Source organism: Aythya fuligula, chromosome 4 (assembly GCF_009819795.1).
Source record: "Aythya fuligula isolate bAytFul2 chromosome 4, bAytFul2.pri, whole genome shotgun sequence".
Lineage (NCBI taxonomy): Eukaryota > Metazoa > Chordata > Aves > Anseriformes > Anatidae > Aythya > Aythya fuligula.
In genome coordinates, this window is record NC_045562.1 from 28,382,483 (window position 1) to 28,397,358 (window position 14,876).

A 14,876-nucleotide genomic window follows, 5' to 3' on the forward strand; every position below is an offset into this window, starting at 1 on the left:
GATGATCTTGAGGTCTCTTCCAACCTAGAAATTCTGTGATTCTGTGAAAATCAGCCATGTCAGAAGGAAAGCTAATGCACCTACCTAACTAGCCTTGAAGACAAGATGGAGGTAGAAGCAGCAGATGTGTGTTGTGATAGTAAAGGAGAATTCTCCTGCCCCTTATCCTGATGTAAATCAGAGCGGCTGAAGTTATCAGATTTGAAACCTTCCAAATGTAGTATAAGAAGAGAATCTGACATAAATATTTTGTCTCTTCGGTACTAAAAAAACGACCTTGCTAAGTTGAAAGCAAAAGGTTAGACTTTATCCGCATCCTTGTCCTGCCTGCTTAGCTTTGTTCTAGTAGTTGTTGGCTGCCATGATTCAACTTTCAGAACAACCACTTTCATTTACAGAGGGCATGCAGCAGCATATTGCTTTTGGGAAATTTAAGAATTTGGAGAATTCTGCTAACCCTGATATCTGTCTAAGTCATTCTTGCTTTATGCAGGAGTGTGGCCAGCAAGTTCACAGTCTGAAATAATCTTTTCAAAGTTTTCTTCTCTTTCTGGTGTTGATTATTTTGTGTGAAACCTTGTTTATTAAGCTCCTTGTTCTGAAATAATATCAGAGAAGTTTACGCATCTCTCTGGTACCAAGCTTATATATTCATTCTGCAAATAAAAATAAGAAGATGTATTTTAAGCATCATTCCAGTCTTGCCAACACCAGACAGATGTGAAATATTTCAAAATGGGAACAGTACTAAAAAGAGGTTTTCCTCAAATGCTGCACATAGGACCAACCTGTAATTCCTGATAAATCCTGTTGATAGAAGTTATCAGTGGGAGATATCAGACTTCTGCAGTCATAATTTAAACATTTTGAAGTTTAAATATTCATATTCTAATTATTAGTAAAATAGCCACATATGATAATTTCCTTTGAAAACCACCAATACCAGCATGAATTTCTCTAATATATTTTTAATACTCATCTTATGTACAAGAGTACTTCTGCTTAACTATCACCTTAAATGAATGAATGGGCTGAAGTTTTCTCTCCAGAGGTCAAAACATTCATGCTTTGTGAGAAATGCTCTGTGATTTTTTGGTACCAAAATCTTCTGAAAGACCTGGCTGATGTACGTATTGGATAAGGATGAAGATTTCTCATTTAATGTCAATGGAAAATCTATACAATTATTTCTTCAAGAACACAACCATGGAATTCTAAATTATCTAAGCCACTCGTGTATGATCATTGATGTGCTTTAAAACTGTATTTTTATACTTCTGGTAGATTCTTTTATTTCCCAGTTACAAGGATATAGTCTCCATTTCTCTTTATAATTCAGTTTGATCTCATATCTTAGAACAATCATATGTACGTGTCATCCAAACATAGCCATTGAAATAGTATCTGGAGAATTTCAAAATATAAATAGCAACATTTCCATGTAAACAGTAAATTTAAAATATATACCATTAATCAATACTATAAAAGAACTAGCTAGCTAAGCAAGCTTTTTCTTACTTTTTATAAAATATCCTTGGCTTAACAGTGATCATATAGTAACAGTAAAGCATAAGATGGATGATTCTTTCCTGGAGTTGACAAGCTGCTAAATTTAATACAGTAGCTTTGGATTTCTTAAATAAACAATATAATTTGATGAGCAGATTTTAAAAGCAAACTAGTGATAATTTCATGTTTATTTAATTTAGCTCATCAATATTCAGATAAAGTATACTATACTATTTTATAGAGGCTCTTCAAACAGAGTTCACAGTTATTTATTTAATATTTTTTTTACATCTCTCTCAGTATACATAATTGTTCCTTTTTTCTAACTGTTTTCTATAGAAAAATTTCAGGCCCAAGCAGAGCTCTCAGAAATGGAGTTAACTGAATTCCTCCAGATTTACAAGGATATGAAGTAAGAATTAGCCTATTCTCTCTTAATTGTGAAGGGGAAACAACTTCTTAATTTGTCAAATTTACCACCATTGAGAAGGTGAGAATGATGGTCTTGTTTAGTGGCTATCTCAATGTCCCAAAATCTCAGAACTGTGGTTTCCCAAAAGGTCACTAATATAAAACATTAACCAAATGCTTTATAGCAGATGGTGCAAAGACGAACCTTAACAAAAGGAAGGTAAAATTATAATGTTTACCATGCCCCATCTAGAATTTTCACTGGTACTTAATTGAAATTCACAACAATTGGATTATGACTTTTTTTTCCCCTCTTATTGTCATAGGAGAAAAATGTGAATTGTTCTACTGATGTCTTCTTGATGCAATGGTGCATTTGTTGTCTTTCTGTCCCATCTGTCTTACAAACAAGCTGGAACTGCCAGACCAAGTATTTCTCTTTTTGTCTGTCTCTGCAAGTACCAAAGATATGGTAGGTGCAGACACTAAAACCATTCTAATCAAGCCATCAGCAGTTCCAACATAAGGCACTAAAAGCTAAAATGCTCATTGCAACAGGCAGAGGGACCTATCAAGAATATTTTGGTTATGCAGAGGAGAAGGCAGCTCATGTACCTGAGCACTGTGCTCATGCTATTGCTCCCGATGCTGCCAGCACTGTGGCTCTCAGCAGCTGCTACAATACATCAAATTCCTTTGCACTTGATGCCACCTCATACTGTCTGACAGCAGGCTCACACTGGATCTTTGCAGTCCAAAATGAGCAAAATCAATCTCTATTCCCAAACAGCCAAAATTACTAGAGCAGAAAGCGATTAAATTCTGTGTGGTGCTCTGTGATGTGGCTGGAGTCTCGAGAGACGCAGAGGACAGGAATTAGACGTATGTTTGCAATATGACAGCGTGCTCCCGTGCTGCTGACCCAGTTCCTCCTGGCAGCACTTCAACTAAAGCTACACTTACTTAAAGGCCGAAGAATTTGGAGATGCACTTGCTCTATGTACCTACGTATCTATGGCTCTGAGCCAGGATGGCTGTGGCACTGGGGCTCTGGGGGCAAGCACAGATTGTACATGTGAAGAAGTGTGCCTGCATTAATACTGGGGCAGAAATTTTTAAGGTCACCTGCCTTATCCTCTCTTGCACTGTTTACAAGTGGTAGGTATTGTGTGAACTTTTGCCTTTTTTGTTTTGTTTGAAGCTGTAAAAATACCCTTCAACAGCTGCTTTTCCTTACAGGGTAAGGTTAAGCACATAAGCATAAGTGTTTGTTTGTTTGTTTCTTTCTTTCTTTCTTTCTTTTTTTTTTTTTTTTTTTTTCCTGCAAGTCAAAACTTTAGTAGTGGATACGAACAAATGCGTAAATGCTGGTTCACTAAGGCTGACATGGTTTACAGAATTATCTTTGGTTTGACAAAATAGTTTTGTTTTGTTTTGTTTATAAAGGTATTCAATTCTGAGGACAATCTGTCTGCTGTCTTTTGAGGATTTTTGTTTTTCTTGTTTAGTGCTTTCACCCTTTCACTTTTTTTTTTCTTTTTTTCTTCTTCTCTCGGAGAACTGCACAAGAGCCCTTCAAGTGGGTAGCTTTGCTGCATGGGCTGAGCATGTCTCCTGAAATACTAGGATGACTGTTGTCACTATATCTTTTTGTTCTGGGAACGTTATGTCCCCAGTCTCAGCTGCTTTAGCCTGCTGTAGCTGTTCAGACAGATCTTTCCAGGCACCTCTGTAAAGTCTCTGCTTTAAAACTATCCTGCTGCTGCCTGTTCCTAGGCACCTCTGAGGGACTGAGATCGCAGCTCCAGTGCGAGCGCTTCTGCTGATATAACCACTGTTACAGTGGCCAGCTGCTACCCAAAATGTGCCCTTCCCTTCCCTTCCCTTCCCTTCCCTTCCCTTCCCTTCCCTTCCCTTCCCTTCCCTTCCCTTCCCTTCCCTTCCCTTCCCTTCCCTTCCCTTCCCTTCCCTTCCCTTCCCTTCCCTTCCCTTCCCTTCCCTTCCCTTCCCTTCCCTCAATGCAGATAGTAATGTTTCATTATTCCTTCTATTTCTTTTCTAAGGTTCCTATTCCATGTCCCTGGGACATATTTCTGTACATTGGTTTATACATTTCCTTATACAGACAGTATCATTACGTATCTTTTTTACTGTATGGTTCCTCTGAGGTACATTTATATCTTCTCCCAGTGTCTAGAGTCAACCAAGTTAATAATGATTTCATTATTACTGAGCTATAACTGTGCAAAGTCTGTTAACTTTTTTTCTAGGTCTGATATTTTCATCAAAAAGGAACTGATTTTTTTTTTTTTTTTCTCATCACCATTTTCTTTTTTTTTAGGGCTGCTTGAGGGTCTCTGACCATGATCATCTTCCACAGTCATTATTTTTGAACAACATAGTATTATACAACTAGAGATGGGAAAAAAAAAAAAAAAAAAAAAAAAAGAGGAAAAGAAAGTGTGTTTCTTGTGAACTACTTGACAGCAAAACAATACACTCAAATACAGGGAAAATTGCAGTTGTGCATACCTGGACATCCTCTGTATTTTCATCTTGTCTGTACCCTTACTGGTTCCCTGATAGAAGACAATTAGCCAATAAGTTTTCCTTGTTATTATTTTTTAACTATGGGAAATAGCTTTATTTTAGAGAATTACTTAATTATGTACAAAAATGATACTTTTTCCTACCGTATAGAAGTTTATTTCTTCTGTTGCTCTGAGTTGTGATTCCTGGAACAATCTGCATGTGCAAATTTCTCTGTAGACTTCCTTATGTTCCTACATTATAGCATGTACTTGAAAAGCTGTTTGGGCAATGAGTCTGAGAAAGTTTCAAGAAAGACTGGGAATGTGCCTTCTGCATGCAAAGCAGAGCAGAGGGTTGGAAAGGGGAAAGGAGGTGTCTGCTGAGCAGTAAATAAGCGATGCATCCCTATCCCCATTCAGCATCAATAACAAAATAGAATTTCTTGGTGGCAGTTTTCACCAGGCAGCTCAGCTGGTTCAGGCCAAGCTATCTGTGGTGTGTTGCCTGTGGTTTTCTCTTGCAGAGCTAGAAGCTTAGAAATTTGGGAATTCTGCTTTTTGGATATGCTTGTGTCTTAGGGGTGGTGCTGAGGGCACTGGAAGCAGCAGAACCTCTGCTGCTGAGCAGCCCTGGCAGCTGGGCTCAGCTCCTTGGGGCTCTATGAAACAGGCGTGGTGATCAAGCCGGTGCTCTGCAGCTGCTGAAAATTGACTGATTTTCACAGAGCTGGGGGCAAGAAGTAGTCTCCAGCACAGAGTAGCAGTTGTCCCATCCTGTTTGAGAAAACTACAGTGAAACTGCAGTGAAACTACAGTTTTCCTGCTGTCTGCATCCCCAGTTTCTATTTCTCTTTCTGGAGGAAATTAAGAACATCCTAGCATTTTTCCTTAACCTTTGTGTGAAAGCATTTTTTCATGTTATAACATGCAGTATTGACCCACAAATAAACTTCATAAGCCAAATATATGTCTCTCACAGATGCAATTTAAAAAAAAAAAAAAAAAAAAGAATAAATAAATACCCCTATGTATACTTCTGCTTAACAATGATTTATCAAAGCAATGATGTTCTCTATTTTGGGGATGGAGTAAAAAATTGAAGAATTATAGAGCAGGATACCTGGCTTAAAGCAGTAAGTGATTTTCCTTGTATTTCCTTCAGCTCATGTTGTAATCTGTCCCACCAAGCTTCAATAAACTCTGTTTGAACCAGTTCCATCCCTGAACAGGAGAGGGAAGCAGCTTGCAGGTGCCTTTCTGTCTCTGCTGTTTCTTATCAGCTCTCACATGCAGCTGCTGAATACAATTTGACCAATTTTTGGATATTCAGCTTTAGGGGAGACACTACTATTTAAAGTTATTTTAAAGCATATTTTCCATGCTCAGAACAAATATTTCTGAATCCTTTCATTCATTTTTTCTATTTTCTTTCATGCCATTTTAAATCAGATGTGCTCCTCATGTTCATAGTAGCTGCTTCACAAAAATGTTACCAATTTCTTGTATCTCACAGTACTTGCGCCGGTGGCCAAGGCTTCTATGGGGTAGGGACCTTCAGCTTTTAAAATTTCACATGGCTTCTACTTCGGTTACTAGGCTGTTGAAGGGACACTGTTCAAAAGCTATAGAAATCAGAAGCCAGTCATTTAAAGAGAGTGATTTAGAGAATGCAATTTATGACCATCTGCTATTATATTTGAATCAATTGAAAGACAACGTGTGGTGTACATGCAAAGTGATACAGATGACTTCTCTTGGCAAAGGTATTGTGGGCTGAGTAACAATAGAGGGACTCAGAAAAGCACATTATTGTTATTGTTACTTGGATCCCTATGAGTAGCTCAGTGATGCTTTACATTCTTTCAATAATCATCTCAATGTATAGGTGGTAGGAGGTTGATTTTATCTTTGTTGAACCACGTTTTTCTTACGTTTGTATGTACCTAAGAGAATTCATTATAAAACAAATACTCTCTGTAACTGTAAAGGAGGAAAACATTCCGGAACCTAATGTGAATAGATTAAAACTTTACTTTTAGGTGTTATGGGGTAATTTGAATAATTAATCAATTTATTTGTTCTTATGCTAATGGAAAAACAAAAAGGTTAAATTGAAATATTTGCCTATATCTGGCTTTACATATAACAGATGCAGATACACAGTGCATTTGCAGAGACTTATTATACTGGGATGTATATCACTGAATACCGCATAATGCTTATGTTAGGGATTGAACAAGCACAGAGATCTCAGAGAAACTGCTGCATCAAAGGGAACACAACAAAGTTTTTGTGTTCCGATGTTTTTTAGTATCCTTTCAGGATGGGTACTGCCTTTTTATCATTTCTAAAAGGAGAGTTAAGAGAACTATTTTTCAGCAGATGAGTTTCAAGGTGAACTGAAAGGAGGAAGAAGCTGTGAAATGGCACACAGAGCTTGTCACTGTTTTCTCCCAAGCACTCTTCGACAGATGCATTTTTAATCCTACTTTCAGAGTGGGTAAATATATTATTTCAAGGTATTGTTAACCTTGAGAAACTGAAAGACAATGAAGCAAAGTGTTTACTAAGGACAAGCTAATTACATGACTTATGGCATTTTCCATCACTGCATCAAGTCCAGATTGAGTTGCCAGTGACAACATCTAGCCTTAAAGATTTATCCTTTTTGTTCTTTTTTCTTCTCCGCTGAGAGGTGTTAGGTAGCTAGTACATGGATGTTCCGTGAAAAAGTCTCAAAATTGAAAAATGGAACCAGAAAGCACTGCTGGATTCTCACTTCAGTGTTTCTACTCCTTTATTTTCATCATTTCTTTGGAAGGAAGAAAGTACATATCTATCAGGGTTTGCTGAATGAAAAATAAATTAGTTGCTGCCACTGTCTCAGTGGCTTCTTCCTTTGTGAGTTGGTATACGTATGTTTACATATGTTTAGTTTACGAACATGCATTCTCTTAAGGAATATGCAAAGTATTGTCTGCCTTTTTGTTGTTGTTGTTCCCTTGCTGCTATTTTTTTTCCAGGATCCTTAAAAAGAAATGAAGGTTTTTTTCTTGTTTTTGTTTCCCACTTTATGATATATACTTTCTTATAAGGGGTTTAATAGGAGGTGGAATTTACTTTTCAAGAAGCTAAAAAAAGCTTTAGCTTTTCACTAAAAAGAGAAACAAAGCATTCTGTTAACATAGAAGCAGGCAAAAAAATTTTTTTTGTGCTTTTTTACAGTTATGTCTTGTTATTTATGCAAAAAAAAAAAAAAAAAGGTTGAAAAAACTCATTCTGTAATTCTAGTCTTCTTTTGCATTTTGGAAATATTGCTGAGGCATCCTCATAGAATTCTTTTGTGATTTGCTCACACACACACACAATCACAGAATTGTAGGGGTTGGAAGGGACCTCGAGAGATCATCAGGTCCAACCCCCTGCCAAAGCAGGTTCCTTTGAGCAGGTTGCCCAGGTAGGTATCCTGTGCTTTCTGCTCTTTTTTATATATTATATATGTTTCTATATATTATCACTCCTTATGACTCCTTAGGAAAAATAAACCTTAATAAACCTGATAAGAAAAGGATGATAGGCTTCACATAAATAGTCTTTGACCAGATCACCATCCAGACATGTTCATCTTGAGCAGCAGCTTTGCTCAACACATTTGCTTCACTGACTTGCAAGGTTTGTTTCTTACTGAACTATGCTCCCTGCCATTGTGCTCTGGTTGTGCAGCAGTGAGATGGGAAGGGTAGAAGCATTAGGAAGCCGTCACTGACGTGTTCTAGCATCTTTGAGCTGCCCAAGTATTATTCAGTAGGCAAGATTATTGTGCTTAGCGATTGAACTGAACTTCCTGTTCAACTTGCTGTTGAGCTGAACTAATGTTTAAGTTAAAAGAACTTGTTCTGACTGAAGCGTAGGAGAGCAGGTGAACCTAACTACTTTTCCAAGGAATTTCATTTATACCTGAACCTTTGAGCATTATTAACTCCCAAGGAACATGCATATGTATCACATTTGAACACAGGCAAACATACAAGGTTATTTTCATAATCTGTAGATGGAAAGATGAGACCAAATACATAGCTTGATACAGATATGCACACAGCACACAACTGTCCCTAAAAATTGGAAACTAAACATTGATTTTTTTTTCAATTTCATATCCCTAGTTTCTACTCCTGTATGTTTTCCAGTAGCTCTTTTGGGTGATTAACTGCCATCAAGTGACAGTTGATGATATATTGGGTTTACATGGTTTTAGTAGCAGGGGGGCTGCAGGGGTGGACTCTGTGAGGCAGCTGCCCCTATCAGATCGGAGCTAGCTCCAGCCGGCCCAAGACAGTGAGCAACACTGGTTGGGCCTCTGGGAGAGCAGAGTTAAGGAAGTGAAAACAACTGCTGTACAACAGCAGCTGGGAGAGAGGGCTGAGAACCAGCCCTGCAGGCCCCCAGGTCAGTGCAGCAGGAGGGCAGGAGGTGCTTCAGGCAGGCAGCAGTAGTTCCCCTGCGGCCCGTAGAGGGGCCCCTGTTGGAGCAGGCTGTCCCCCTGCGGCCCATTGGTCCCACATGGAGCAGATCTCCACGCTGCAGCCCGTGGAGGAGCCCCTGGTGGAGCAGGGCAGAGATGAAGCCTCAGGGACTGACCAAAGCCCTATTCTCCTGCGCTGTTTGGGAGAAGGAGGTGAAAGAGGGTGGGTGGGGGGAAGGTGTTTTTAGTTTGTTTTTTGTTTGTCACTGCTCTAGCTTGTTAGTAATAGTTAATAAATTACATTAATCTCCATACACTGAGTCTGTTTTGACCATGACGATAATTGTTGTGTGATCTCCCTGTCCTTATCTCAGCCCTTGAGCCCTTTACATCATATTTTCTCCCCCTTTCCCTTTGAGGAGGGGGAATGAGAGGTTTGTGGTGGAGTTCAGCTGCCCAGCTGTGTGAAACCACCACAGATGCACACAGGGCAAGTGAAGCCTTAGGAATGTATTTCTTTGTGATCGTATGTGTGCTGTTTTTGACAGTCTTTTTCAAAACTGTATTTGCAGGATGTTCCTGACAGAGCTGCTTTCCTTTGAGCATTCTTGCCTGAAGCACTTCCAAGCATTCTCAGGCTCATTCAAAACACTGGCATCTTTCCTCTTGCTGGAATCTAGCACGAAAATGTGTGTCAAAGGATGCTCCCACCATAATCTCTCCTTTGTGTTCTGTACAGAATAAAAGACTATAAATTGGTTTGGTTCATTAAACATAGGTTGCAGTCCTGGTTATCTACCAGCCAGAGTGGAAATATAATTAGCAGAGACACAAATCGTGATTGTTGATTCTGTTGGCAGTAAAATATTACTCATAATGCTCATTTATTATAATTACTATTACTAACCATATTGATTCCCGGCATGCTTAAGGATCAACAATGACAGTCAATATTGTGTAAGGTGCCATACAAAAAGTCATTGCAGAGACTCTGAATAGCACTGCAAACATACTGCTGTTAAACAAGCCCACTGTTGTTTACAGCACAAATGACATCGTGGCTTATTTTTCTTAGAGATGGGATTAGCAATAGTGTTTATGTGCAATTTTTCTGGAGAAGCTGCTGCTGTTTGTCATTAATACTCCTGTCTCTTCACATATAGTTTGACAAGAGTGTGTTGGCAATTTTGCTAATTTACTCTGATTAGCTGTGGGAATTGCACAAGGTTTACCAGCACATTTTTTTTCTTCCCCATTTCCTTCACTTTCACTCACTTGCTTGAATATTCCAAAAAGTATTTAAAAGCACATAGGAAAGCAAATGTGTATCAGCTGATCTTAATCAAACTGGCTTGTGAACATGTGTTACAATTAAGCAAAACAGTTAACCATTTGACAGCCAGATGAAAACTGCAGAATGTGAGCAGGAGTTGCTCACATACATGGAACGTATAAAGATATGGATATATGGACGTTTGGTTTCTATGCAACTCATATGTACTTAAAATAGATACAACATAAGAATCTCTATCCCCTCTAATCTTGCGAAAGAAATAGCTGAAATAGTTTATACAAAGCTGTTTGTTTTGATCTGCTTTTTGTTTTGTATTTTTTCATGAAAGTCAACTGATTGTGCTGAAAGAACTGAATCAGAAAAAAAAAAGTTGATTGTGCTTACTTTATTGTTAAAAGTGTTTCTTATTTTTTCTACTTGTAGATCCCATGGACTTAGAGACAAATCTGAGAAGACATTGCTTTAATTCCTCTCAGGTTAGTTGGATTTTTTCAATGTTATTTTGAAAAGTTGATCATGTAAATTTTAAAACTCCATATAGACACTGTAAGATAAAGTAATTGTTCAGAGAAGAGCTAGAGAGTGATGTACTTCTGATGAGCTGTATGGCACATGCGTATGGAATTTAGTGTTGGTTCAGTTTCTTTTGAAAGGTGTGGTTCTTAGAATAAATTGCTGTAGAGGCACTGCCTCTTGTTTCAGCAGTAGTGAGGGAACATTGGCATGAAGGAAAAAGACACACAACAATCTGAGGGCTGGAGTGCCTCTCCTACAAAGGCAGGCTGAAGGATTTGGGGTTGTTCAGCCCAGAGAAGGGAAGGCTTTGGGGAAACCTTATAGTGGTTTTCCATTGCTTAAAAGGGGTTTACAGAAAAGCTGTGGAGGGACTCTTTGTCAGGGATTGCAGTGATAGGACAAGGACTAGTGACTTGAAACAAAAAGAGGAGAGATTTAGATTAGATGTTAGGAGGAAATTCTTCACTCAGAGGGTGGCAAGGCACTGAAACAAGTTGCCCAAAGAAGCTGTGGATGCCACATCTCTGGAGGTGTTCAGTTTGTCCAGTTGAATGGGACCCTGCCAACCTGGTCTAGTGGGAGGTGTCCCTACCCAAGGCAAGGGGATTGGAATTAGATGATCTTTAAGGTCCCTTCCAAACCCAAATTGCAAACCTCTTGTTCATTGTTACCTCTTGTTCATTGTTATATGTGTTTTACCCATCTATACTTGAAAAGTTGTAATAGTGTATGGTGTAGCACCAAGGGAGAAAATGTATTTCATGGCATTTCAGATCGTAACTGTGACAAGGGAGCAAAAGCTCACAAATGTGTTGTTAAGGTGTGCGGTAGTGACAGCAAAATATTCAGTGACATCTGTTGTAAAGAACAGTTTTTTCTAACCTTTGAAATTAAAGTATAGTCACGACTGTAAGAAACTGAACCAAAAGAGCACTTGCTGGCTAAGACCAGGATATTCACAGTTTTCATATTTTTTGTTTTCTGAGTTATTTTCTCTTTGCTATCATCTATCTATCTATCATTTTTTCTCCTAGGGATATTGTATTACAAAAATATTTGTAATTATTCTTATCTTTATTTTTTTTTCTTGCAATTTATTTCCCAGATAATTGTGCATGTCAAGTAACAGATTGCTTCTTGGCAATGTTTTCTTCTGAAAGCATTCTCCATTATTTGTGAATATTTTAGTTATTCTACAATGATATGCTGCCAAACTGAACCTCTTCTTCAAGTTAGAATGTATTTTATCAGTACTTTTTTTTTTTTTTCTGGTTTGATTCAAAATCTCAAAACTATTTTTTGTTTCCAGATTAATGAGGAGGCTTGACTGCCAGCCCTGAAGTGTCTTCTGGGACATACTCTAGGCTCATCACTTTGTTTTTGTTTTATAGCAAAATGACAATGATGAAGTCAATAAGTCAGTTATGTCTGTGACCTACAGTTCCTATGAATTCAAGGAGGATGATGTCTCACTACATTACTGACAATAAATCTTACATTGTCTTCAACACGTTACAGACTGTTTCATGGAGGTCAAGCATTTTTTTTATTTTATTCAAAAGCACAAATTGTGTCAAATGAAAGTTTTGTGTCCAACAAAACATTTAGTGAATTCATGTCACCATTAAAATATTGTTTTGAGACTAAATGTCAGCTTAGTTATCTTGATTTTTTTTTAATATGCTTCTAAAGGGCCAAACCATCCATATTAGTGCTGTTTTTTCCTTTTATTTTTTCCTTCAGAACACTGCCAAACCCCAGAACCATGTTGCTTGTCTAGTTTTGGTTTTGAATGATGAGGCCTCTTTTTTATTGTGTCCTTTTCATTGGGTTTATCTTTAGTCTCTTTTTGTGTCCATTTTACAACAGTCTTTTCTCTGGAAACCTATGTAGTAGGTCTGGACTAAGTAATTTCTGCACACTGTGTAGGTATATTCTTACCCAAAATGCCTTTAATTCAGCTGATAATCTTGTGTATGAAAGACTGTTTTTAAGGTTTCATTTTATTTATTTATTTAAGTTACAACAAGATATATTTAAGAGTTAAATTTACAATTGTCCAGGTAGCTAAAGAAAATATTAGACCTTTTTGTCTAACACTGGTCAGATGAGATCCTTCATGAAAAAGCTGATGTTTGATGAGATGCTATGCTTATGGAGAGACAATATATGTTAAAATTTTTCTATAGTTTGGAAGAGCTAAAGGATCTTGTTTCATTATTGTTTCATTATTGTGTTTTTCTTGGATATGTGACAAAGATAAATTTCTAAGAATACTTACTTCCAGATACTTTTTTTTTTTTTCTTTCAAATTTATTAGCAATTAGTGTTTCCTGCATTATTCAAGAGGGAAGACATTTTTTTACATGGTTTTGTCACAAGCATCTCTTTGTATAGGCTCTAGAACATTTTCTGGATTTTTTTTTTTTTTTTTTCTGGAATCACGACTGTGAGTCACCTTTAAAGAGAACTATATAGTAAAATGTGACTCCTGAATTTTGTGTGGCTTCTGTCTCAACCCATGATCATCATTTATGCTTCCTTTCTGTTTCTGTCAGAAATTCTGTCTAGGAAAACTTCAGCTATTTACCTAGGATTTCCTGAGCTCTTGAACGAGAGAAGATTGAGCTGCTGGACAAATGGCTACTTGATGAGAGCAGAGCAGTTTTTGATGCAGGCAAAGAGTTAGACTGATGCATTTCTAATCTACACTTTCTATATTAGACAGCTGATGTGTGCAAGTGTGGTAGATCAGACAAATAACATTGAATTTACTGTGTAGGAGCAGTGAGTCATCAGACTCACTCTGCAAAGCTACGAATTAAAGAGCAAATAAGTATGGTTATTTTCATGGATGCAGGCAAAGAAAATCTGAGAGAAAATAATGTGTGAATACTGATGACTTTACTATATTTTTCTTTTATTATATAGAGGTGCACAAGATTGTATGTATGTGTGCTGAGTATTTTTTCCAAGAAGAGTAGGTAGAACTTCAATTTGAAAAGATGCAGAAAGATTAGCAGCAAACCATATGGTTTGCACAGAATTCACAATCAAAACCACCATGTAGTTCTTCAACTACTGCCACTGGATACCTACTTGAGGTGATACGGAGCAACTTGTTCATTTTTCTAAGCTATCAAAGCATTGCCATTTCCTTAAATTTATTTTCAGGTATTCATCTCATTCAGCCATGCTACTGCTCCCTGCACAATGCAGCAGTGTTACTCAGTAACTGGTTGGACCAAGCTGTAAAGTAAATCTGGTTCTTCCAGTGCCTGGATCTGACTGATGAGTACCCTGTAATGGGAACCACCACACAAAGGAACAATCCTTCCTAAAGCACTCCTGCAATAACTTCTTAATCTTGCAGTCCTCAGACATCACGTAAAATGTTTTAGAGAAAACAGGAAAAGAGGATAGATCCACATAAACAATGCACTTCAGTAGAGAACTAAACGGTAAAAGGGAAATTATTTTGTACCTGTGGAAGTATATCACCCTAGAAACAAGAAAGGGGCTGTGAAGAATGACTCTCTGAGTCAAAGGCATTTCTTGGAGCTTTGTGTCTAAGTGTAGCAAGTAGTCAGTCTGACACAAAGCTTTAAGCGCTGGCTGAGTTTGGCTTTATTAAGTAATATTCAATGTTTTGTTTACTCAAGATTCCCTGAGAACATTCAAAATCAAATCTATTCTTATTGTATATAACGGCTGTGTTTTTGGCACAAATGGGTGTAAATTTTAGAACTGGGTTTCCACAATGAAAGCTTTGGAATAACAGTAACTGCAGATAGCCAGCTATATTTGCTTAAATGAACTTCTGCTCCCAGTAGGGTATTTATAACAACTGAAAGGGCTGTGGATGCAGATTAGGCAGATATTTGTTTACATTTTAAGGAGATAATCATTCAATATCCTCCAAGTTTGTGTGTACTCTGTAATAACAATTATAATACTGGCACTAAAACACAAATTAAACTCCAACATATGTATCCCATGGAAAATAATTCTCTACTATGTTTGCAAACTACTTGGAAGGATAATAATCTCCCAAGGTATCACTGCTTACACTGTTTTCACTGGTTTCTTTTGCCCTGTTATGGCTACCATTGTTGTACTCTCATGCTAGATCAGATGTGGTATTTTCTCTAGT